The sequence below is a fragment of the Musa acuminata genome, chromosome BXJ1-7 (genome assembly GCF_036884655.1).
Source record: "Musa acuminata AAA Group cultivar baxijiao chromosome BXJ1-7, Cavendish_Baxijiao_AAA, whole genome shotgun sequence".
Taxonomy (NCBI): domain Eukaryota; kingdom Viridiplantae; phylum Streptophyta; class Magnoliopsida; order Zingiberales; family Musaceae; genus Musa; species Musa acuminata.
Genome location: NC_088333.1, coordinates 31,025,139 through 31,053,061, shown reverse-complemented (window position 1 = coordinate 31,053,061; position 27,923 = coordinate 31,025,139). Strand labels below are relative to the sequence as shown.

Here is a 27,923-nt window from a genome sequence, read left to right as displayed (position 1 = left end):
GCATGAGGCCGAGGCAGCGTGCTGGCCGCGCATGAGGCCGAGGGGCCGAGGTAGCGAGGCAGCATGTTGGCTGCGCATGTGGCCGAATGGCCGAGGCAACGATGCTGCTTGCCGGCTGCGCATGAGGCCGAGGCAGCGTGCTGGCCGCGCATGAGGCCGAGGGGCCGAGGTAGCGAGGCAGCATGTTGGCTGCGCATGAGGCCGAGGCAGCGTGCTGGCCGCGCATGAGGCCGAGGGGCCGAGGTAGCGAGGCAGCATGTTGGCTGCGCATGTGGCCGAATGGCCGAGGCAACGATGCTGCTTGCCGGCTGCGCATGAGGCCGAGGCAGCGTGCTGGCCGCGCATGAGGCCGAGGGGCCGAGGTAGCGAGGCAGCATGTTGGCTGCGCATGAGGCCGAGGCAGCGTGCTGGCTGCGCCCGAGGCCGAGTGGCCGAGGCAGCGAGGCAGCGTGTTGGCCGCGCATGAGGCCGAGGGGCCGAGGCAGCGAGGCAGCGTGTTGGCTGCGCATGTGGCTGAAGGGCCAGGGCAGCGAGGCAGCGTGTTGGCTGCGCATGTGGCCGAATGGCCGAGGCAGCGATGCTGCTTGCCGGCTGCGCATGTGGCCGAATGGCCGAGGCAACGATGCTGCTTGCCGGCTGCGCATGAGGCTGAGGCAGCGTGCTGGCCGCGCATGAGGCCGAGGGGCCGAGGTAGCGAGGCAGCATGTTGGCTGCGCATGAGGCCGAGGCAGCGTGCTGGCCGCGCATGAGGCCGAGGGGCCGAGGTAGCGAGGCAGCATGTTGGCTGCGCATGTGGCCGAATGGCCGAGGCAACGATGCTGCTTGCCGGCTGTGCATGAGGCCGAGGCAGCGTGCTGGCCGCGCATGAGGCCGAGGGGCCGAGGTAGCGAGGCAGCATGTTGGCTGCGCATGAGGCCGAGGCAGCGAGGCTGCGTGCTGGCTGCGCACGAGGCCGAGTGGCCGAGGCAGCGTGCTGGCTATGCCCGAGGCCGACTGGCCGAGGCAGCGAGGCAGCGTGTTGGCCGCGCATGAGGCCGAGGGGCCGAGGCAGCGTGGCAGCGTGTTGGCTGCGCATGTGGCCGAAGGGCCGGGGCAGCGAGGCAGCGTGTTGGCTGCGCATGTGGCCGAATGGCCGAGGCAACGATGCTGCTTGCCGGCTGCGCATGAGGCCGAGGCAGCGTGCTGGCCGCGCATGAGGCCGAGGGGCCAAGGTAGCGAGGCAGCATGTTGGCTGCGCATGAGGCCGAGGCAGCGAGGCTGCGTGCTGGCTGCGCACGAGGCCGAGTGGCCGAGGCAGCGTGCTGGCTGCGCATGAGAGGCTGCGTGCTGGCTGCGCCCGAGGCCGAGTGGCCGAGGCGGCGAGGCAGCGTGTTGGCCGCGCATGAGCCAAGTCTCTCAGGCGACGCCATATCTCTCCTCATGCATGCCGCGGCCGAGGAGCTACTTGCGCGTGCATAGAGGAAGTCTCGGGCAAGCCGTGGCCGTGGAGCTCTCGGGCATACCATGGCCGAGGAGCTACTTAGGCCGCGTAGAGGAAGTCTCAGGTAAGCCGTGGCCGAGGAGGTCTCGGGTAGGCTATGGCCGAGGAGCTCTCGGGTAAGCCGTGGCCGAGGAGGTCTCGGGTAGGCTATGGCCGAGGAGCTCTCGGGTAGGCTGTGGCCGAGGAGGTCTCGGGCACGCTATGGCTGAGGAGGTCTCGGGTAAGCAATGGCCGAGGAGGTCTCGGGTAAGCAATGGCCGAGGAGGTCTCGGGTAGGCTGTGGCCGAGGAGGTCTCGGGCACGCTATGGCCGAGGAGGTCTCGGGTAAGCAATGGCCGAGGAGGTCTCGGGCACGCTATGGCCGAGGAGGTCTCGGGTAAGCAATGGCCGAGGAGGTCTCGGGTAGGCTGTGGCCGAGGAGGTCTCGGGCACGCTATGGCCGAGGAGGTCTCGGGTAGGCTGTGGCCGAGGTGTTCGGCGCGGTCGGGCTGGCCGCGCGCATGGGACGCGGGCGGTTTGGCCGGTGCGTGAGGCGCGCGGGTTGGCCGCGCGCGTGGGACCGAGGGGGGTTTGGCCAGGAAGCCGAGACCGACCCCAGAAGTCGTGGTGCAGGTCGGCTGTAGTGGAGCAACCAAGGAGAAAGCTAACGTACCGTCATTTCGGGCCCTCCTTCTAGCGCCATTATGTTACGGTAAGTAACTTTTTTAGCCGTGGCCTCGGGGCCGTCGCGGCTTGGTTCGGGTCCGGAAGGCGGTGATCTCCTTGGGGGCGCTCCTCGAGGTCTCCCGGCGGCCGAGCTCGGTGGTTCGGGTCGGGAGGTCGGTTCGGCAACTCGGGTCGCCCGGTCGGGTCGGCGGCTCGGTTCGGGAGGTCGGGTCGTCCCGGTCGAGAAGAAGCTCCGCCACGGCGCCAGGAAGAGCCGACACCGTCTCGCCCCTACACACATGTCGGGCCGGGGTGCTCGACCCGACCCCTCCGACGATCAAGTTAGAGAAAGATGCGGAGGGGGTTTAGGAGGAGGAGAAACCTCCGCCTGTTGAGTGTGTCCTCCCCCTTTTGCCAAGGGCTCGGGGGTATTTATAGAGGAGGTTTGATGTTACCTGGTGTAGCTGTCTGCAAGGCAGGACTGTACCTTTGGTTGCGTGGGAGGCCGAGCTGCTGCAGGGTATGGCGAGCCTCGGGCAGTGAGTTGGTCAGGGGGGATGACGTGTCACATTGCCATTTTTTGCCATATCAAATACCATAGAGAAACATGAGAAAGTAGATGGTGAGGCTAAAGAAGCGTATTCCAGTGACTCTGCAGCTTGCAAGATCAACAACCGCAGGTTCATAATTGGTGGAAACATGAATGAGTCCTGGAAGGAGGTGTCTGAAGAGGTTGCAATGAAAAATTTTCATCGCTATGTCTAATGAGTCCCATTGTTGTCAGGGTCAATTTGCCTTCCAAGAACTGTTCAAGAGAGGAGTACTGCCACAAAGCTTTTCTCCACCACAGGCTAGAAGCAGCAAAGAGATTTCTTCAACTGCATGAGAAAATATCTCTGCTTAATTAAAGAAATATTCTCTTTCATCATATATAAATATACTTTATGTGATATTAATTGGAATATACTTTCCTTATTTCTATCATTTTACTCTTCGTTTCAACATGGTATCAAAGCAGAAATTGTGAATAGCCATTGCTACTGTTGCAGCACCCTCATCGAGTCGACGCCGAGAAAATTTCTTACTGTCCGACTTCGCATCGCCGCCAAATTTCTCCTCATCTGCAGCAGTTTCCCCTTTCCCGCTACCAAAATTTTCCTCGGTGGCAGTCCATTCATCACCTGCGCCGCCCTCACCCCCTTCTCCAACGACCACCAACACCCAGACTACACGGCCCTGCCTAGTGTCCGCTCCATCACAGCCCGCGCAGGTCTCGTCGATTACGGCGTCGTTGCTTCCGATCTGAAGCCCATCGCCGAGGAGACGGTGCTTCTGATTTCTATCACAGACTCGATTGAGGGTCCTGTCGTCTTTGGGACCAGCCTGAGGAGTGGCGAGTCTGCACGCATTTGGACTCCCAACCCCATCCATTCCATTCCGTGTTCAAGAATGGAGATGTCTGATTGCAGCCATCCCTCCTCTGCCATTGTTCTCTGAACTATACCGATTGCAGTTCTTCTTCAACCAACTGACAAGCGACGAAACTGGGACAAGCACCGGTTCCTCCTTACGGTAGCTTTCCTGCTTCCAAGGGAGCAAGTACTCTTGATTCCTCTTTACCGAGAACTTACTGCAGAACTCTTCTTCCTTACTGCAGTCATATCTTACATATATCTTTATCATCTACCTCTACCTCTACTGTTCCAATTACCGTGGAATTCACAGAGCCTTCAAATTATTCAAAGGCGGTAACTATGCATCCTTACGTGCTCAATTTTTTAATCTTCTATTTGGATATGATCTTCTAGACTATGTTGATGACTCTTTTTGATGTTCACTAGTGATGATCAACATCCCAAGAGCACCCAGTCCAATATCAAATCCAGACCACAAATTATGGTTACACTAGGATCGTCTTATTCTTCAAGCAATTTAAGCCTCAGTTGTTGGATCTCTCGCCCTACTCATATCCTCGTGTGACATTGTTGCTGAACCTATGCTTAATCTCCTATCCGGACTTATAAAAACAAAACAAGAGGGAAGTATTGTTGTTGATTATCTACACAACATAAAGATTATCATCAATAACTTGGTCTTGATAGGTCATTCCCTCAATGATGAAGAAGTTACTGTCCACATTTTTAATGGCATAGGAGACGAGTATAAGGAATTGGTAGCAGTAATACGGGCACGCGATTCACCATTGTCGTTTGAAGAACTCTACGACAAATTGACTGACTATCAACAAAAGTTTGACAACGATGCCTCCTGAACCTTTGAGCTCCAACCAAACCCCTCCTCCACATCATCAACATTTCAATCATAATAATCAAGGTAGCTACTTCAATCATCAGTAGCCCTGACACCCTCAACACATAAACCAACGAAGAGTTGTCTGCCAATTATATGATAAAGTCGATCACTCTGCAAAGGTCTGTCGATCTTGACCCTGACTTCCTGCATAATCACATTGGCCTCAAGCAAATCTCATGACTACTCCAACCACTACTAATCATTATTAGATTGTGGACTCTAGCACATCCCACCACATTATCTCTGATCTATAGAACTTGTCGATCCATAACAACTATAGTGGTTATGATGACATTATCATCGGTGATGGTAAAGGACTTCCTATTACTCATACTAGTTCTACAATGCTTAATTCACCTACCACAACTTTTACACTCGATGATGTTTTGTGTGCACCTCACATTAAACGAAATCTTATTTCCATTTCTCAATTTTACAAACAAAATAATACCTCTATTGAATTCTCATAACTTTTTTCTTGTTAAGGATTTGAACATGGGGGCACCTTTAGTCCAAGGCCAGAGTAAGGACAAGGATAATGTTTATTAATGGTCGTCAATTCCACAAATCAAATAGCCCACTGGTTACTCCTCAGTGGTAGCTCTAATCGATATATGGCATCAACGTCTTGGTCATCCCTCTCTCTCTCTATCTAAAATAAATTCTCGTTATTCTCTTTCTACTCCTACAAATAATAGATTTTATTGTGATGTTTGTCTTAGTAATAAAAGTCATAGACTTCCTTTTAGTTCTTCCTCCATATCATATTCTACACCATTTGAAATTATTTATATTAATATTTGGGGTCCTGCTCCCGTCACTTCCTTTGACAAGTTTAGATTTTATATCATTTTTGTAGACTATTTTACTAAGTACACATGGATTTACCTTCTCCGTCATAAATCAGAAGTTTCAACAATTTTCACCAACTTTAAAAAACTGGTCGAAAACTTCTTTCAATATACAATTAAAATAGTCTACTCTGACGGTGGAGGCGAATATCAAGCTCTCACATCCTACTTCTCAAACTGTGGTATCCAATATCTTAAGTCACTCTCACTCCAGTTCTCCAGTACCAGTCTCTATTTGAAAAACTATTTTCTACATTCCCAAACCTTCAAAAACTCAAAATATTTGATTGTTTATGTTATCCGTGGCTATGTTCCTATGCCCCACACAAGATAGCACCAATATCTAAACCTTGTATCTTCATAGGATATTCTCTTGAACATAATGCCTTTCGGTGCTATGAACAAAAAACTCAAAAAGTCTTTATTTCACGTCATGTTGTTTTTATGGAGTCTGCCTTCCATTTTAAAATCATGAGTCTTCTCCCATGCAGGCTACTCCAACAAATATACATCACTGGAGTATTCCATCGATCCCCTCAAACGAACCTCTTCCCATACCATCCAATCCTTTTCTTTAAGATCCATACTCTTTTGTTCTTTCGGTTCAATAGCTCCCCACTCCCTCCATTTCTTCTCCTCTTCATTCTTCATAAGCCTCCCCTACTACTGAAGTAATATCCTCAAAAATACAATAACCTTCTTTATCTAGTGCCACTGATGTATCTCAGCCTATCCCAACCCCTATCGATGCCTCTACACCACCCATATCAATAACATAACTTACATTTCCTAGACATCCAATGACAACATGCTCAAAAAGTGGTATCTTTAAACCACGTCAGGTTCTTGGCTTGCATGCTATCACCAAATCCTCTCCCGAGACCAGTGAACCCACCACAATTACTCAAGCCCAAAAATCTCCTCACTGACGTAAAGCCATGTGTGAAGAATATTATGCTCTACTCCATAACTCCACATGGACTCTTATACCTTTTCATCCTACACAAAATATCATGGAGTGTAAATGAGTCTTCCGAATTAAGCGGAACCCCAACGGGTCCGTTGCTTGATATAAAGCACGATTAGTAGCCAAAGGGTTTTATCAATGACCTGGAGTTGACTTTACAGAGACTTTTAGTCCTATAGTTAAACCCACAATAATTCGGCTTATTCTAAGTTTGGCCATCTCTAAAGGCTGGCACTTATGACAATTGGACGTTAACAATGCCTTTTTATAAGGGACTCTAACTGAAGACATCTTTATACAGCAACCCCCTAGCTTTGTTCATCACCAGTATCCGAGACATGTCTGCAAATTACAAAAAACCATTTATGGACTCCATCAAGCTTTAAGAGCTTGGTATACTGAACTTGGATCATTTTTTATATCAACTGGCTTCAACAACTCTAAGTCTAATACCTCTTTATTCCTACGATAATAACATGAAAATGTAATATATCTTCTATTATATGTAGATGATATTATTGTTATAGGCAATGATCCATCGAAGATTCAAACATTTTTAAAATAATTGGTTGATCGATGCTCTCTCAAAGATTTAGGACCCTTGAGTTACTTTCTGGGAATGGAAGCAACATTTAGATCCTCAAGTCTCCGTTTCATTCTTCGTTTCAACAGAAACAATAATAAATAAAGGAGATGCTGGCAAATTTGCTGTTGATCTTAACAAGAATGCAAGATCTGCAACTGAACCTAACCATCTCAATGGTGACACAAAGGAAGAAATGTGTATAAGAAGCAATGGCAGCATAGGACATCGAAAGCTCAAGGCTCATCAAGTGGGATTTAAGCCATACAAAAGGTGTTTAGTAGAAGCTAAGGAGAACAAGGAGACAGCAGAAGAAAAAGCAGAAAAGAAGAGGATACGTCTGCAAGGGGAAGCTTCCATGTGATGGCATTGGTATGATATGAAGAACTTGTGCTAGATATACCTTCCTCTCGGCACCTAGAATTCATTTTATGGCTTCATAAATAAGACATAGGAGTTCGCCCAGCATCAAAACCTTAGGACTGGATCAGCATTTCAGAGTGTTGTATTCTTAATTAATCAAGTAGCCCTTCTGCAAGGAGGTAAACTACTTCATGATAGAAGCTAGAAATTATAAAAGAAGTTATATTCCACATTGATATGTTCTTCCTATTTATACAGGTTAGTATTAAATTTTAGATTTTGATGATAAAATCAATTGATAAATTATTTGATCTAATCTATATATTGAGATAAGTGTACATGATTAACTATGATAGTGGTAAGGCATAAACCAGATGTTGGGTCAGAGTCAAAGATCGGACGATACGTTGAAGATTCAAACGATGTGTTGGAAGTTTATCGAAAGCTCATCGAGAGTTCGTCGGGAGCTCGCCGAGAGTTCGTCGAGAGTTCGCTGAGAGTTCATCGGGAGTTCGCCAGAAGTTCGTCGAGAAGTTTGCCAGAAGTTCGTAGAGAGAACAATTGACATATCGAATAGAGATTACTTAGTTAAATATCTTAATTATTATAGTTAGACTATAAGTTAAGTTAGGATTAGGAGGTAATTCTACAAACTCAGTTAGTGATCAACTGAGCCCTTAATAGGGCTGAATTGGACCAGTTGAAATAGCTCATTCAGCACCTGAAGTCACGGTCGGCAGTGGCACCGCTTGGGACTCAATCTCCCAAGTGGTCTAGGTGGTGGTACCGCTGGCAGTTATTACATGCTAAGCGGTGGTACCGCCTATCAAACGTGTTGAATCTCATATTTTGATGATGAAACTATTTGATGTATGTTTATGATTTAATCTACGTTTTGAGTAACGTAGGATGCTTCGATCAGGATGAGACAATTAAAGAAGGAAAATCATGTTGTGTCGGAAGAACATGTCAGAAGATTGGACGTCGGGCCGGTGGATTGGTCGACGTATCGACAGAAGGCTTCGGGCCGTGGACTCGGGCATCGGGCCAAGAAGAGTGGGTATTGTGCCAAGGATATCGGAGTTGCGGAGTCAACTGGTCGATTGGGCAATAGGCTGCAGGAGAGGACGATGCGCCGAAGAATCGGACGAAGCGTCGAGGGACCAATGACATACCGGACAAGTTGGTTAATTGCTTAGGATTAATTGTCTCGATCGAAGTTTTATTTTAAGTGTGCAGGATTAACTACGATGGAAGAAAGACATGCAGTAGGAGTTGCGCCGGAGTCAAGACAATGATCACGTTGGGAGTTCGAGAGTTCGACAGAAGTTTGGACAATCGTCGGAGGTTCTGCGGGAACAAATCCGAAAAGTCCATGAGCTTGCCAAAGAAGCTCGTCGGAACTCGCCAAGTGGATCGTCGCAAGTCTAGGAGTTTGCCGGAAGTCCGTAGGAGCATCACCGAGGGTTCATCGGATGATCGACGGAAGTTCGCCGGAAGCTCGCCGGAAGAAGCGATTGACGCATCGGAGCAAGTTGCAGTAAATGTCTTAGGGAATATCATAGTTAGCACAATGATTAAGTTGGAAATGGGAGGTGATCCCATTAACTTAATCTTGGGGCAATTGGGTCCCTGAAAAACCCAAATTGGGCCAAATGGATCACCCCATTCGGACCCTGATTTCTTCCAAGCGGTTGAACCGCCCAAGGTAGGAGGTTGCATCACCTGGAATTAGTCTCCGAGCGAGACTGGGAGGTGCAACCGCTCCAGCCAAGCGGTGGCACCGCTTGAGCTCAATCTCCGAGCGAGACTGGGTGGTGCAACCTCCCCTGACAGGAGGTGGCACCGCCTGAGGTCGGTCTTCGAGCTCTGCCAGGAGGTGCAACCGCCCCTGACAGGAGGTGGCACCGCCCAGAGGCTCAGTCTTCGAGCTCTGTCAGGCAGTGCAACCGCTCCAGTCAGGAGGTGCAACCGCCTGATCTCGAAATTTCGGGAATTGACAGTTTTGAGCTCCAAATTTGAACTGGGTTGGGGCCTATAAATACCCCACCCATTTAGCATTTGAGAAAGCACATAATACACACCGAAATCTTGATCTTGTTCTGTGATTTTTAGAGCTCAAAATTGTTGTAAAGGTCAAAAGTTCTTCTCCCTCTTTTCTTCCAAGTTCTGAGCTGTAAAGAGAGGAGAGAAAATTCTGTAAGGGTTGTCTCCTAAGCCCGTCAAAAGGAGTGAAACTGTAAAAGGGTGGTTGGCCTTTGCCTATTGAAGGAAGGCCTCTAGTTGACGTCGGTGACCTCGTCGGTAGAGGAAGCCAAAAGTGGAGTAGGTCAAGATTGACCGAACCACTCTAAATCTCGATTTGCATTTACTTTGAGCATATTATCATTACTGCAAACCTCCTCTAAAGCTTACTGCTTTCTGCGCATATACGATTGGGTTTCAAGCTTTGCACTTTCCGAATCAACGTTTAGACGTAAATCTGTTTTTTCGTACGATTATCATATTTCAGTTTGCGTTTACGTTTTGATTTCTATCTTAACTGCAAACTACCTTTATATCCTTGCTTAAGCTGCATCTCGCCTAATCAAGTGATTTACGAATCAACATTTAGACGTAAATCAGTTTCTTCGTACGAACGTCATATTTCAGTTTGTACTTATATTCTGGTTTTCATCATAATTGCAAACTGCCTTCATAGATTGATTTTAACGTCATCTCGCTTGATCTTAAGTTAAAGTAATATTAGAATCAGCTTTCATACCGAAATCATTTTTATCATTCGAACGTGTTTTATCGTTGAAAGATTTCCGCTGCACTAATTCACCCCCCCCCCCCCCCCCTCTTAGTGCTCTTGATCCTAACAATTGGTATCAGAGCAAGGTTTTTCTCATTTCGGATTTACACTCGAGAGAAATGGCTCTTCATGGCTTTTAAGAGGGCTTATCGGTTGTTCGTCCACCGTTGTTTAACGGATTGGACTACACTTATTGGAAAACTTGAATGAGATTTTTCTTGATTTCTATGAATTTGGATTTATGGAATATCATTGAAAACAGTTTTCAACTTCCCTCTAAACCGATGAACGAATGGTCGGATTTGGAGAAGAAGTATTTTTCTTTAAACGCAAAGGCTATGAATGCTTTATTTTGCACTTTGGACAAAAATGAGTTCAATCGGATTTCTACGTGCGAAACAGCTTTTGACATTTGGCGAACACTTGAAATCACGCACGAGGGAACTAGTATAGTCAAAGACTCGAAAGTTAACATTTTATTACATGATTTTGAGCTTTTTCGAATGCAACCAAGCGAGACTATAGACGACATGTACACCCGTTTCACGGATGTCATCAATAGTTTAAGAGCTCTTGGAAAATGTTTTTCGGATTTTGAACTCGTAAACAAGATTTTGCGTTCTCTTTCTAAGAAGTGAGATTCAAAAGTAACTGCAATATAAGAAGCTAAAAACCTAAACAACCTACCACTTGAAGAACTAATTGGTTTATTGATGACATATGAAATGGTGCACAATGCACCTTCCAAAGAACAGGAAGGATTTGGAACTCCGGACAAATGAATACCACTTAAGCGATGACTCAAGTGATGAGGACAATAATGAACTTGAACTTCAAATACTAAATCTTAATAAGTTTATTAAACAAAAATCTAAAATAAATAATAAACTTGAACGAAGGAAGAGGCCAAAGAAGAAGAACACAAAGTGGGATGAATTGAGCTTCTCCGAAGACGAGGAGAAAATCAAGAAAGGCGAGGTGGCAAACTACGCCTTAATCGCTTTCAATGATGAGGTAATTGAAATCCCCCTAATTTATTTTGAAATTACTTGATGCTTTCATGATGTATTTTCTCTTTTAGTTTAGAATTAATTTTCTTAAATATTACATGTTTTAAAAAATTATGATCATGCTAAGTAATTTCGAAAATGATAATATTACATATTTTATGATAAACAAATAAAATGATCTTGATTGAAAATATGAAATCATGGTTAAGAAGCAATAATGTGTATTACGCTGATTTCCATTGTTATTTCTCGATTTTGATAAAAAAAAATCATGTTTGATTTGAAGAAATGCATAATGATGAAATTAAATATGTTGATTAACAATTTTATGCATGAGATTTTAAGCTATACATGATGATAAGCATGTGTTATTTTCATGAGTGTATTTGAAAAACTATGGCAAAAATGTGCTCGAATGCATGAACTTGTTAAGATTATTTTTCGGACTTTCTTGATTCAATTTTCAAATCACTTATTTGCCATGATGATTTTACACTATTACATGCCTTAATAACATGTTGAAAATTATGTGTTTTTATGATCATGAGCATGTTTTATTTGTTGAATCTCGTATTTTGATGATGAAACCACTTGATATGTGTTTATAATTTAAACTGCATTTTGAGTGATGCAGGTCTACTCGATCAGGATTAGACAGTTAACGCAGGAGGAATTGATGTTGCGTCGGAAGAGATCACGTCAGGATATTGGATGGCTAAACGCTTCGGACGTCGGGCATCGGGCCAAGGAGAGCGAAATTGCGCCAAGAATATCGGGGTTGCGGAGGTCAATTGCCGATTGGGCAACAAGCCACAAGAGAGGACGATGCACCGAAGAATCGGACGAAGCGCCAACCAATGACGTGCCGAGCAATAGAATGTCAATTCACGTTGTAATAATTGTATAGATCGGAGTTAAGTTTTGGTTTGTGTGTGTAGGATTAACTACAATAACGATGAAGACATAAAGTGAAACAAAGTGCCGGAGTCAAGCGCGAAGGATTCGTTGGGAGTTCGAGAGTTCGATGGAAGTCCGAAGGTTCGTCGGGAATGCTGTCGGAACTAGCCGAGAATGAGTAGGGAGCTTGCCGAAGGGTTTTTCGGAAGCTCGCCGGAAGGTTCGTTGGAAGTTCGCGGAGCTCACCGAGAAAGATCGGAGCTTACCGAAGAAGCTCGTTTGAACTCGCCAAGATCAAATCGTGAAGTCTAGGAGCTTGTCGGGAGTCCACAGAATGGTTTCTGGGAGTTTATCGGAAGACCGTCGGAAGTTTGCCGGAAGCTTGCCGGAAGAAGTCTTGACTTACGGACTTTGTAATAGCTTATAAAATATCTTTAAATTCGTAGTTAGCATGTTAATTAGGGTTAGTATTAGGTGTTAATCCTATAACCCAAGTAGGGGCCAATTGGGCCCGAGTTCAGACTGGTTTGGGCCAAGTTTGGAGCCCAACCAGTGAGCTGAATTGGCCTAGGCGGTGGCACCGCCCAGCACCCGAGAGTTGGGCGGTGGCACCGCTTGGCTGGGCGGTGGCACCGCTAGTCCACTGTCAGTGTCAGACACTGACAGGCGGTGGCACCGCCGGCCTCAGAAACCAAAGAGAATTCAAATTTTGGAGTCCAAATTTGAATGCTCTTGAGGCCTATAAATACCCCTCATTTCTCAGCAGAGAAGATAACCTTTTGGAGAAGCTAGAAGTTGAGAAAAGCTTTAGGAAAGGTCTTTTTTGCAATAGCTTAAGTGTTCACCTCCTTTCTTTTCATTGAAATCTTTGTAAAAGGGTGAACCACTTGTAAGAGGTTGTAAGAGGGGTGTAAGAAGGAGGTTGATCTTCGCCTAGTAAAGGAAGATCATTAGTGGATGCCGGTGGCCTCGACGGAAGAGGAATCAGAGGAGTGGATGTAGGTCACGATTGACCGAACCACTATAAACTGCCGTCTTCTCTGGTTTGCATTTATCTTATTGTCATTTATATTACTGCAAACCATCTTCATTTTGATGCTCTACTTCTTTGTCTCCTTCTTACATATATCTTCAAGTTAAAACACAATCGAAACGGTTTCAAACAAAACGTTGCTTTTATCGTACGAAGTTTCCGTAAGTGTTTAAATCGTCGAAAGTTTTATCATACTTTACCGTTGCACTAATTCACCCCCCCATCTTAGTGCTTCTTCGGTCCTAACAATTGGTATCAGAGCCCAGTATTTCTCATTTCGGATTTATACCCGAGAGAAATGGCTTTTCATGGCTTTCAAGAGGGCTTATCGATTTTTCGTCCACCGTTGTTTAACGGATTGGACTACACTTATTGGAAAACTCGAATGAGAGTTTTTTTTATTTCTATGAATTTAGATTTATGGAATATAGTTGAAAACGGTTTTCAACTTCCCTCTAATCCGATGAACGAATGGTCGGATTTGGAGAAGATGTATTTTTCTTTAAACGCAAAAGCTATGAATGCCTTATTTTGCGCTTTGGACAAAAATGAGTTCAATCGGATTTCTACATGCGAAACGACTTTTGATATTTGGCGAACACTTGAAATCACGCACGAGGGAACTAGTAGAGTCAAAGACTCGAAAGTTAACATTTTAATGCATGATTTCGAGCTTTTTCAAATGAATCCGAGCTAAACCATTGTTGACATGTACACCCGTTTTACGGATGTCGTCAATGGTTTACAAGCTCTTGGCAAATGTTTCTCGAATTTTGAACTTGTTAGTAAAGTTTTACGATCACTTTCTAAAGCTTGGGAATCAAAAGTAACGACAATACAAGAAACAAAAGATTTAAATATTTTTCCACTTGAAGAACTTATCGGCTCATTGATGACATATGAAATGGTGTGCAATGCACATGATGAACACAATGAACACTTGAACCACCTTCTAATGAATAGGGAGGATTTGGAACTCTGGACAAATGAATACCACTTGAGCGATGACTCAAGTGATGAGGACAATGATGAACTTGAACTTCGAACAGTAACTCTTAATAAGTTCATAAAATAAAAATCTAAAATAAATAATTAACTTGAATGGAGGAAGAGGCCAAAGAAAAGGAAGGCACCCAAGGATGAATCAAGAACTTCCAAAAATGAAACGGCGAATCAAGATAGATTCACCTAAAAAGAAAAATGTATGACTACAACAAATAACAAAATGATTTTGTTTGAAAATGCCTTATGCCCAATGAAACCATCATTGATGAATATGCTTTATGTTTAATAGTTTCTTTGGCTTATATGCTCTATCATTATAAATATTTTGAAAATAAATGAAATCATGTTTGATTTGAAGTAATGCATAATGATCATGCTTAATGATGCATTTTTTGATTTGACATAAAAGTGGCTTTAAAAATGATGTATGTTTTGATTTGACATAAATGAAATAGGCATGCTTATATCAAATAGTGAAGTGTCATGCTTGACAATTATACACTTAATGATGCATAAAGTTATAATGAAAATATTAATATTTTAATACTATGATTTGATGATTTTATGCATGACATTGTAAAGTTATATATAATGATGCATAATGATGAAATTGTGTAATAAAAATAATAAATATTTTGAAACCATGTTTTAGTGTCATACATATTGATCATGCTTAATAAATCTCGAAATTATGCATGATGAATCTTATGATTTATGGATTATTGATTTTTACCATAATAAAAGTACCTTATTGATCTTTGTTGTAATAAATCTTACTCTTTCGGTTTTAAACATGATACATGTTTTTATTTGGCATAAATGAAACAAAATCATATGTTTTGAAACAATCGAAAAGAGGGAAACATTCTTGAAAATTATTTTGCTCGATCTTATTGATTTTGATGAATCCATTTGTATCATCTTGTGAATCTCTTGGATTTTGATAATGATTTTGATGATTTAAATTTGAATAAAGTTTTATCGAAATCACGATCTTGATCTCTTGAAATTTATAACATGAAATCCTTTATGAATCAAGATTGTTTTCTATTTAAAAGGAGATTCGCGAAATGTTTCATAGTCTTTTAGTATTCATCATCTTAATAATTATGTTTTGAAACTTTATGTAAACCAAGAATGTTCATCATGATTATCTCTTTGAATATTTAAAGAGGAGAATTTTCTAGATGAATCATGATTTTGATGATTGAATATTTGATGTGCATGAATTGAGATCTTGCTCTCCTACTATTCTTTTTGCTATTCACCAAAAGGAAGACTAATTCTAATAAACTATGATATATGATATGCTATATGAATTTTATTGTATTCATGAAGTAATATCTCATCACTAATTTTTGTTTATATTCCTTCATGTGATGATATGAATGTATGAAACACATATGATATGATTTTTTTTTATACAATTCCATGTATTCGTGAAATATTTATCTCATCACCCAATTAATTCCTCTTGATACTTGGAATATTTTAAAATGTGATCTGGATAAGAATGTTTCAAGTTTCTCTTTGTGCTATATCTTTTCAAATGAATCTTGATCGTGAACTTGTTAAGAAGAATTTTAATGAACCATTGAATCATATCTTTGGTATTCATGAATTGATCCTTATTAATATATTTCATGAATTCTTTGCATATTAAGCTTGTTGAATGGTTGAAATTTTTAGCCATTGAGTCCGCCCTTTCTTTTTTACTTTGATAAAGGGGAGAAGGTTTTTGCTAGCTTGTGCATTGAAAATGAAAGTAAACTTCCTAGCATGCTAAGGAAGTAAAACTTGCAAGCTTGCACTTCTCAAAAAGAGAAGAAAGATCTTGCCTATCGAAAGAAGCAAAAAGTGCAAAACTGTTAGGATCGGCGTGGCACTAAGGGGGGGGGGGGGGGGGTGAATTAGTGCAGCAGATTAAAACTTCGGTTTTAGAAAATCTTTCGTACGATAAAAATAATGTTTTGTTTGAAACCATTTCAATTGCGTTGAAAGCATACGTAATAAGATGAGGGCAGTGAACTTAGCAAAGTAAAGGTTTGCAGAAAGATAAATGCATAAACATAAACGCAAACCGGAGATTACGTCGATTTTAAAGTGGTTCGGTCAAATGACCTACATCCACTTGCGAGGCCCCTCTTCGATGAGGCTCCCACCTTCCACTAGCAAATCTCTTGAAAGGGAAGGGTAAATACCCCTCTTACAACTCTTTACAAGCGGTTCACTCTCTTACAAATTTTCAGCAAGAAAGAAGGAGGTGAACACTAGCAAAATGAAAACAAGATTAGCTAGGACTTTTCTAAGACCTTTCTCTCAAACACTTGCTGCTCAAAAAGTTGTAATCTCAGCTGAGATTTGAGGGGTATTTATAGGTCTCAAGAGGATTCAAATTTGGGCTCCAAAAATTTGAATTCTCTTATGTTCCTGATGCTGGCGGTGCCACCGCCCAGCGCTCGGGTGCTGGGCGGTGCAACCGCCCAGCCCAGGAGGTGTCACCGCCCAGCTCTCAGGTGCTGGGCGGTGCCATCACCCAGCCTAGGTGGTGCCACCGCCTAGGCCAATTCAGCTCACTGGTTGGGCTCCAAACTTGGCCCAAACCAGTCCGAACTCGGGCCCAATTGGCCCCTACTTGGGTTATAGGATTAACACCTAATCCTAAACCTAATTAATGTGCTAACTACAAATTAAAAGACATTTTCTAAGCTATTACAAAGTCCGTAAGTCAAGACTTCTTCCGGCGAACTTCCGACGGTCTTCCGATAAACTCTCGGAAACCATTCTGCGGACTCCCGGCAAGCTCCTAGACTTCACGATTTGATCTTGGCGAGTTCCAACGAGCTTCTTCGGTAAGCTCCAATCTTTCTCGGTGAGCTCTGCGAACTTCCAACGAACCTTCCGGCGAGCTTCTAAAAAACCCTTCGGCAAGCTCCCTACTCATTCTCGGCTAGTTCCGGCAACATTCTCGACGAACCTTCGGACTTCTGTCGAACTCTCGAACTCCCAACGAATCCTTCGCGCTTGACTCCAGCACTTTGTTTCGCTTTATTTCTTCATCGTTATCGTAGTTAATCCTGCACACACAAACCAAAACTCTACTCCGATCTAGACAATTATTACAACGCGAATTGACATTCTGTTGCTCGACACGTCATTAGTTGGTGCTTCGTCCGATTCTTCGGTGCATCGTCCTCTCTTGCGGCTAGTTGCCCAATCGGTGGTTGACCTCCGCAACCCCGATATCCTTGGCGCAATTTCGCTCTCCTTGGCCCGATGCCCGACGTCCGAAGCATTCAGCCATCCAATATCCTGACGTGATCTCTTCTAGCGCAACGTCAATTCCTCCTACGTCAATTGTCTAATCCTGATCGAGTAGACCTGCATCACTCAAACTGCAGTTTAAATTATAAACACATATCAAGTGGTTTCATCATCAAAATACGAGATTCAACAAAAACTTTGAAAACTTGCAACAAAATTGCTCTTGCCATGCTTTGTATCAAAAATAGGTTGATATCCTTAAAAGCATCGCATTAAATTTTTTAGTATCGCAATGTATCACATGTATCGAAAATTAAAATTTTTGAGACTATTGTCATATCATGTTTAACAATTGATGTCTTTCATGACATGATTTCTTTGCATTTTTGTCTTGTATATATCATGTGATGATTGAAATATTGATTGATGCAAATTCATAATTTATGTAAAAGTCTAAATCATTGGTTCCTCTCCTTCTTTTCGGCAATGATATAGGGGGAGGAAGCTTTTGCTAGTTAGAACATGCAAAGAAAAGCAAAGTGCAATCTTGCACAAGAAGCAAGTGTTGAATTGCCATGATTGAACTTAAGAATCTTACTATGCTTTTGTGCTTATATGTTGTGATGAAAATCTAGCTTCATGTTACAAAAACTTGAATATCTTTTAAAATAGCTAGAGCTACTTCTCCTTTTTGTTGATGACATAGGGGGAGAAGTATATTGATGACTTCATGCATTGAATTGAATATTTTATATATATTTGCATGATGGTTTAAATGTTTTTCATAACATGTGATGAATGTTACTTGGATTTGGGATAATCCAAGTGTTCTATCAATGGCATATTGATAGGGGGAGTTTAGTTAAACTCCGGGGAGTTAAGGTTAACTCCGTCATCAAGTGGTTGTCACCATAAAAAAGGGGGAGATTGTTGAATCTCCTATTTTGATGATGAAACCACTTGATACGTGTTTATAATTTAAACTGCATTTTGACTGATGCAGGTCTACTCGATCAGGATTAGACAGTTAACGCAGGAGGAATTGACGTTGCGCCGGAAGAGATCACGTTAGGATATTGGATGGCTGAACACTTCGGACGTCGGGCATCGGGCCAAGGAGAGCGAAATTGCGCCAAGGATATCAGGGTTGCGGAGGTCAACCGCCGATTGGGCAACAAGGTGCAAGAGAGGACGATGCACCGAAGAATCGGACAAAGCGCCAACCAATGATGTGCCGGGTAACAGAATGTCAATTCGCGTTGTAATAATTGTCTAGATCAGAGTTGAGTTTTGGTTTGTGTGTGCAGGATTAACTACGATAATGATGAAGACATAAAGTGAAACAAAGTGCTGGAGTCAAGCACGAAGGATTCATTGGGAGTTCGAGAGTTCGACGGAAGTCCGAAGGTTCGTCGGGAATGCTGTCGGAACTAGCCGAGAATGAGTATGGAGCTTGCCGAAGGGTTTTTCGGAAGCTTGCTGGAAGGTTCGTTGGAAGTTTGCGGAGCTCACCGAGAAAGATCGGAGCTTGCTGAAGAAGCTCGTTGGAACTCGCCAAGATCAAATCGTGAAGTCTAGGAGCTTGCCGGGAGTCCGCAAAATGGTTTCCGAGAGTTTATCGGAAGACCGTCGGAAGTTCGCCGGAAGCTCGCCGGAAGAAGTCTTGACTTACGGACTTTGTAATAGCTTAAAAAATGTCTTTAAATTCGTAGTTAGCACGTTAATTAGGGTTAGGATTTGGTGTTAATCCTATAACGCAAGTAGGGGCCAATTGGGCCCGAGTTCGGATTGGTTTTGGCCAAGTTTGGAGCCCAACCAGTGAGCTGAATTGGCCTAGGCGATGGCACCGCCCAGCACTCAAGAGCTGGGCGGTGGCACTGCTTGGCTGGGCGGTGGCACCAGCAGTCCACTGTCAGTGTCAGACACTGACAGGCGGTGGCACCGCCGGCCTCGGAAACCAAAGAGAATTCAAATTTTGGAGCCCAAATTTGAATCCTCTTGAGGCCTATAAATACCCCTCATTTCTCAATAGAGAAGATAACCTTTTGGAGAAGCTAGAAGTTGAGAAAAGCTTTAGGAAAAGTCTTGTTTTCAATAGCTTAAGTGTTCACCTCCTTTCTTTTCATTGAAATCTTTGTAAAAGGGTGAACCACTTGTAAGAGGTTGTAAGAGGGGTGTAAGAAGGAGGTTTATCTTCGCCTAGTAAAGGAAGATCATTAGTGGATGCTGGTGGCCTTGACGGAAGAGGAATCGAAGGAGTGGATGTAGGTCACGATTGACCGAACCACTATAAACTACTGTCTTCTCTGGTTTACATTTATCTTATTGTCATTTATATTACTGCAAACCATCTTCATTTTGATGCTCTACTTCTTTGTCTCCTTCTTACATATACCTTCAAGTTAAAACACAATCGAAACGGTTTCAAACAAAACGTTGCTTTTATCGTACGAAGTTTCCGTAAGTATTTAAATCGTCGAAAGTTTATCATACTTTACCGTTGCACTAATTCACCCCCCCGGTCCGGTCCGGTCCTAACTTTATCTTCATGATTGAACTTGAAAATCTATAGCAAAATCTTATCCGAATGCATGAAAGTGTTAATTTCATTTTCGGATTCGCTTAACAATTGGTATCATAACAATCGGATTTTCTTATACACTTACGAAAAATATTTTTCTGAAATGGATTTGATGAAATGATTCCTGCTTATAAATTCCATCTTGAAATATGGATGATAGTGTTTTTACTTACAAAGATTTGTTTCACATACATATCTCCCATGATTCATGTGTAGAGAAAGAATTTATAAATCATAATACAATGAGATTTCTTATGCAAAAATAAAGAGCTTTTGTGATTCTTTGCTATAGAAAATAATTATTAAAATCATGATCTTGATCATTATAACATGAAGTTCTTTATAGATCAAGATCGTTCATTATGCTCCCTACATTTATCAAAAAAGAATTCTTCAAATGAAGTGTAACTTGTCTTTTGATTTCTCAGAATTCAATGAAGTGTCATATTGATATCTTGATACTTGGAATAATTTAAAATGTGATCTTGAAAAGAATGTTTCAAGTTGCTCTTTGTGCTATATCTTTTCAAATAAATCATGAGCCTTGATATCATATATTTCATAATATAAAAATAACAAGATTTCTTTGCATTGTTGTCTTGTATGCTTCATGTGATAATATGAATACATGAAACACTTATGATATGATTTTTATGCGATTCCTTGTATTCATGAAATGTTTATCTCATCACCTAATAATTCTTCTTGAAATTCCTTATGTGATGATAAGAATACATGAAATATTCATTAATTTGTTTTGATGTATACAAATAAGAAGTTTCGATCAGTAGGATGTAATTTGACAAATTTGGTACCATCATGTTGCAAAATAAATGATGATTAGGAATCATGCATATTTTATATTTTATGATTTGGCATGATGCATGCAATGATGAAATATTCATGAATTTGAAATGATGCATGCAATACTTATGACAATGATGTACATGATGTATTGCATATGATATTTATCATGAATGCTTTAAATGATGAATGTTTGGTATCATGATCAACATGTTGATAAATGCTTAAAAATTTTAATGTTTGTATATCATGTATGATATACCCATTAATGATGATTGATTTTTCGGTATTGTGCATGAAAAATAAGGTTTTTGAAATTATGTATATTTTAATTTGAATATATAATGATGCACAAATAAAATTGATACTTACCTTTGTCATAATATGAAAATTGAAAGAAAAAAGGGTTTTCCCTTCTTTTTGACAATGACAAAGGGGGAGCAAGAATTTCTAGCATGGATATAATGAAAAGAAGCAAACTAGCTAGCTTACACAATTCAAGATGAAAGCAAAAATTACACTCCTCTATAGAGAAGATGCAAATGTAACACTTGCCAAATTATTTGCTTGCCTCATGTAAAACATTATCTCTTGCTAGTTTGGCATTTTGCTAGCTTGCACTTTGCAAAGAAAGCAAAGATGACACTTCTCAAAAGAGAAGGAAGAGCTTGTTATCTTGAACATCACAAGCTTGCCAAACAAAAATTGTAAAAGTACTATCTTGCCTATCTCAAGAAGCAAAACATGCTAAACTTACACCTTGCAATGGAAGCAAAATTGCGTGCTCAAACATTGCAAACGAAGCAAAAATTTGCTAGCTTGCAACTTGCATATTTCAAGAAGCAAGAGTTGCCTTCTTGAACATCTCTAAATTGCTAGCTTGCAAGTTCTAAAATGTTGTAACATTACTAGCTTGCATGTTCTAAAAGTGCTATCTTGTATGCTGTAAAACTTGCATATCTAAAACTTGATAGCTTGAATGTTCTAAGTATGATATAACATTTGCTAAATTTTTTGGCTTCAAAACTACATGATGATAAAACTTGATATTATGTTTTTCATGCAATAAGTTAAACTAATATTCCAAACACAAGAATAGTTGGAATTCTCTTTTTTGTTGATGACAAAGGGGGAGAAGTATGATGTTATGCATAAGTTTATGCATAAGTTCATGATGACGTGTTACAAGTATTCATGATGAATATTGCAATGACTTGAATTCAGTTTGAATTCAAGGTTCTATCAATATGGCATATTGATAGGGGGAGTTTGTTTAAACTTAGGGAGTTAAGTTTAACTCCGTCATCAAGTGGTTGTCATCATCAAAAATGGGGAGATTGTTGAATCTCGTATTTTGATGATGAAACTACTTGATATATGTTTATGATTTAATCTGTGTTTTGAGTAACGCAAGATGCTTCGATCAGGATGAGACAATTAAAGTAGAAAAATCATGTTGTGTCGGAAGAACATGTAAGAAGATTGGACGTATCGATAGAAGGCTTCGGGCCATGGACTCGGGCATCGGGGCAAAAAGAGCAGGTATTGTGCCAAGGATATCGGAGTTGCGGAGTCAATTGGCCGATTAGGCAATAGGCTGCAGGAGAGGACGATGCGCCGAAGAATCGGACGAAGCGTCGAGGGACCAATGACATACCGGGCAACTTGGTTAATTGCTTAGGATTAATTATCTCGATCGAAGTTTTGTTTTAAGTGTGCAGGATTAACTACGATGGAAGAAAGACATGCAGCAGGAGTTGCGCCGTAGTCAAGACAATGATCACGTTGGGAGTTCGAGAGTTCGACGGAAGTTCAGACAATCGTTAGAGGTTCTGCGGGAACAAATCCGAGAAGTCCATGAGCTTGCCAAAGAAGCTCGTCGGAACTCGCCAAGTGGATCGTCGCAAGTCCGGGAGTTTGCCGGAAGTCCGCAGGAGCATCACCGAGGGTTCATCGGATGATCGACGGAAGTTCGCCGGAAGCTCGCCAGAAGAAGCGATTGACGCACCGGAGCAAGTTGCAGTAAATGTCTTAGGGAATATCGTAGTTAGCACAATGATTAAGTTGGAAATGGGAGGTGATCTAATTAACTTAATCATGGGGCAATTGGGCCCCTGAAAAACCAAAATTGGGCCGAATGGATCAACCAATTCGGACCCTGATTTCTGCTAGGTGGTTGAACCGCCCAAGGCAGGAGGTTGCACCGCCTGAGCTCAGTTTCCGAGCGAGACTAGGAGGTGCAACCGCTCCAGCCAGGCGGTGGCACCGCCTGGGCTCAGTCTCCGAGCGAGACTAGGCGGTGCAACCTCCCCTGACAGGAGGTGGCACCGCCTGAGCTCGATCTTCGAGCTCTGCCAGGCGGTACAATCGCCTTAGTCAGGAGGTGCAACCGCCTGAGCTTGGTCTTTGAGCTCTGGCAGGAGGTGCAACCGCCCTTGACAGGAGGTGGCACCGCCCAGAGGCTTAGTCTTCGAGCTCTGCCAGGCGGTGCAACCGCTCCAGTCAGGAGGTGCAACCGCCTGATCCCGGAATTCCGGGAATTAATAGTTTTGAGCTCCAAATTTGAACTGGGTTGGGGCCTATAAATACCCCACCCATTCAGCATTGAGAAAGCACAGAATACACATCGAAATCTTGATCTTGTTTTGTGATTTTTAGAGCTCAAAATTGTTTTAAAGGCCAAAAGTTCTTCTCCCTCTTTTCTTCCAAGTTCTGAGCTGTAAAGAGAGGAGAGAAAATTCTGTAAGGGTTGTCTCCTAAGCCCGTCAAAAGGAGTGAAACTGTAAAAGGGTGGTTGGCCTTCGCCTATTGAAGGAAGGCCTCTAGTTGACGTCGGTGACCTCGTCGGTGGAGGAAGCCAAAAGTGGAGTAGGTCAAGATTGACCGAACCACTCTAAATCTCGGTTTGCATTTACTTTGAGCATATTATCTTTACTGCAAACCTCCTCTAAAGCTTACTGCTTTCTGCGCATATACGATCAGGTTTCAAGCTTTGCACTTTCCGAATCAGCGTTTAGACGTAAATCTATTTTTTCGTACGATCATCATATTTCAGTTTGCGTTTATGTTTTGATTTCTATCTTAACTGTAAACTGCCTTTATATCCTTGCTTAAGCTGCATCTCGCCTAATCAAGTGATTTACGAATCAGCATTTAGACATAAATCAGTTTCTTCGTACGAACGTCATATTTCAGTTTGCGCTTATATTCTGGTTTTCATCATAACTACAAACTGCCTTCATAGATTGATTTTAACGTCATCTCGCTTGATCTTAAGTTAAAGTAATATTAGAATCGACTTTCACACCGAAATCATTTTTATCATTCGAACGTGTTTTATCATTGAAAGATTTTCGCTGCACTAATTCCCCCCCCCCCCCCCCTCTTAGTGCTCTTGATCCTAACAAAGCGATGGTACCCTCAGAGCTCAATCTCTGAGAACTCTGTCAGGTGGTGGTACCACCCAATGTCAGAGTGTCAGGCGGTGGTACTGCCCAATACTAGCGATGGTACCGTTAATATCCCAAAAATCCGGGATGAGACACTTTTTGGCTCCAATTTTGAAGCCATTGGGGCCTATAAATACCCCACCCTTTCCTACATGAAAGGGTAACAATGTGCAATCAAAGTGTGACAAAAATCTAAGTGTTGGGGTGTTAAAGTTGTTATAAAAGTGAGAAGAGTCCTCCTCCCTCTCTTTAGCTTTGTAATCATCCAAGAAGAGGTGTGAGGCTTATAAGGGTTATCTTCTAAACCCGTGAAAAGGAAAAAACACTGTAAAGAGGTGGTTGGTCTTCACTTATTGAAAGAAGATCATTAGTGGATATCGGTGATCTCAACGGAGGAGGAATCAAACGTGGATATAGCGAACCATTATAAATTTTGGTATGCTTATTTCTATTATACTTTCCATTACTGCCATTACTTTATAAGTTAATTACTAGTTCATTTACTCTAAAGTCAAACGCTTTCCAAGATTAGTGTTCAATGAACAAATATCTTACAAACCGATGACTTTTTTCGCTGCACTAATTCGTATCAGAGCAACTAGTGTTCAACGAACGAACGAGATTGGTGTTCATTTACTCTTAATGCCGCTCTTGATCCTAACAATTGGTATTAGAGCAAGGTCACTCTCAGTTTGGTTTGAAACCTAAGAGAGATGGCATTTATCGGCAACTAAGAGGGTTACTCAATTACATGTCCACCCATGTTCAATGGGACATATTACACTTATTGGAAGACTAGAATAAGGATTTTTCTAATTTATATGGATTTTGAATTATGAAACATTATGGAAAATGACTTTCAAAAGTCTTCTCTTCCAATGAACGATTGGAATGAGTTGGAGAAGAAGACTTTCGCTTTAATTGCCAAGGTCATGAATGTATTGTTTTGTGTTTTAGATAAAAACGAGTTTAATCGAGTGTCTGTTTGTAAAATGGCTTTTGATATTTGGCACACACTCGAAATTACTCACGAGGTACTAGTAAAGTAAATGAGTCCAAAATTAATCTTTTAGTTCATACTTATGAGTTATTTTGGATTGAACAAAGTGAGACCATTGGAGACATGTACACCCAGTTTACGGATGTCGTCAATGGTTTAAAAGGACTTGGTAAAAGATTTTCTAATTTCAAACTTGTTAATAAAATATTAAGATTCCTTCCAAAGAGTTGAGATCCTAAAGTAACGGCCATTCAAGAGGCCAATGACTTAAATAATTTTCCTCTTGAAGAACTTATTGGGTCATTAATGACCTATGAGATGACTTGCAATACTCATGAAGAGCTTGAGAATAACCTTCCAATAAACAGGAAGGATATGACACTAAGAACTCATGAAGACCACTTGAAAGAATATTCAAGTGATGAGGACTATGATGATAACTTGGCACTCTTGACAAGAAAGTTCAAAAATTTATAAAAAGAAATAAATCTATAAATGATACTAAAACCAAAATTGAACCCAAGAAAGAACAAGTTATATGCTACGAATGTAAGAAGCCAGGATATTTCAAAAGCGAATGTCACCAAGTAAAGAAGAAGTAACCAAAGAAGAAGAAAGCGCTCAAAGTGACATGGGATGACTCGAGCGATTCCGAAGGCGAAGAACAAAGCAACAAGGAGATCACCAACTGCATACTAATGGCTATCGGAGATGAGGTAAGTAATTCATTAGATGTAAATTTATCTTTCGATAAGCATTTAAGTGCTTTTCATGATGAATGTAAATTAGTTAGTAAAAAGTATAAACTATTAAAAAAGGGGCATTATTCTCTTATTAGTGAGTTTGATAGATCAAAATTTGAACATGATGATTGTTTAACTCCTTGCATAAAATGTGATGAATTAGAAATGCTTAAAAAGAAGAATTTGCAGCTACATAAAACCGTAAAAAAATTTAAAATAGGTAACAAATCCTTAGATATGGTCCTTGCAAGTAAGAATCATGTTAATAGAAGAGATGAAATTGGCTTTATGAGTAGCAATCATAAAAGTCCAACCATCTTTATTAAATGCCCAACTTGGCATGTTTCACCCCGAAACAAATGTAACTTTTGTTGCAAATTTGAACATGTTGCTTATAAATATCCGTTTAAGAGATATAGTCCACACAAATTGATTTAGGGTCCTAAAGGAACCGTAAAGAATTCCATACAAAATGATAAGTTGAGTCGATCGATTTTTGAGGCACCCAAGGTCAAATGGATACCTAAAAATCATTCTTTTTCTATAGAAATGTTTACCATCATAAGCTATGAGCAAGAGATGATACTTTGATAGTAGATGCTCAAGGTATATGACTGGAGATCCATCTCAATTCTCTAAGCTCACTAGCCTAGACGAAGGGTATGTCACCTTCAGAGACAACAATAAGGGTAAAATCATTGGAAAATGAACCATAGGTAACAAATCTAACTTTTTAATTAAATATGTGTTGTTAGTTGATGGCTTAAAGCATAATCTTTTGAGCATTAGTCAATTTTGTGATAAAGGATACATCATTAGATTTAAATCCAATACTTGCATTATTGAACAACCACACAAAGACACCTTTATGATTGTCCTAAAACAAAATAATATATACATTATTGACATTGATGATCTTTATAACGAAATATTTTTTTTAGTTTTGAATGATGATGCTGCTAATCATGGGTGTCCTATAAGCCAATCACGTGAGTAATGACACGTGTGACTTGACACGCAGTCTTTTTGCTTATTATATTTTGGTATTTTATCACTTTATGTTGATTATTGCATATACACATGTATATATTGTAATGACCTTGGATCTGTGCAATAGGAATCAGATCGTGATGAGATCATGATAATGAGACTGATTCGCCTTTAAACACAGAAGCTAAATAATCCCGATCATAGATTACTTGAGAGGGACATCGAGATAACTTGACAGATAAGTATGCTATATACCCGTTCATATGATGGATGCAGTTGATTTCATAGTTGCTCGTGTGGGGACACTAGGGATACAATATAGGTGCTCATTAGAGAATGAGTTCACTGATTGATCCGCTTATGAAATACTGGATGGTTGATGATGCCTTATTGTTAGACAGTGTTTTCGTAGTCCTAGTTATGTATCTGGTCCTTAGACTTGAGATATCAAGGATGTCCTATATGAGTACTACATTCTTTGATATCGGACTTATAGGTTTGAAGGTTCTAGATCTAGTGCAGCCGATCGTCGGAAATAGTAACCAACCTTACGAGGACTATTGAGTATCGATAGAGGATCATCCACTCTCGGTGTCATGAGAGAAATATCACATGTATTCTTACTCAGACAGATCCCTGGCTATGGTCATTCGGATTGAGAGAGAAAGTATTCTCCGAGAGAATCCGATTAGAGTGAGACTCGAGTAGAAACCGTATGGGTCTGACTGCATCATTCTCGATATACAGTCTATGGGATATTAGATGGATGAGAGAATATATGTATATAGTAACTGATGACAGATAGGTCCAATGGATTGGATTCTCTTGTATCGTTTGGGAACTACGACATAGTAGCCTAGTATGTCCGTAGTCGATGAGTCGAGTGAATTATTATAAAGATAATGATTCATTGAGTCAGAAGGAGTTCTGACATATATGACTTATGGCTAGCTCGATATTAGGCCTAGAAGATCACACATATATGGTAGGTGTTACGATGAGTAGAGGTTCGAATATGAATATTCATCGAAGCCCCTATCTTATTGGATATCCAATAAGTCCTTGAATTATTGGATCCTATGGATGAGATCCAATAAGAGCCCATGAGAGATTATTGGATAGAGATCCACTAATTTAAAAGGCTTGGG

At 41.6% G+C, this 27,923-nt stretch overlaps 1 pseudogene; it reads left to right on the top strand.

The window, feature by feature from the left end:
• LOC135679694 (protein CCA1-like) overlaps window positions 1-3,011 on the top strand; it is a 56,554-nt pseudogene extending 53,543 nt beyond the window's left edge.
• Window positions 3,012-27,923: the final 24,912 nt, after the last annotated feature.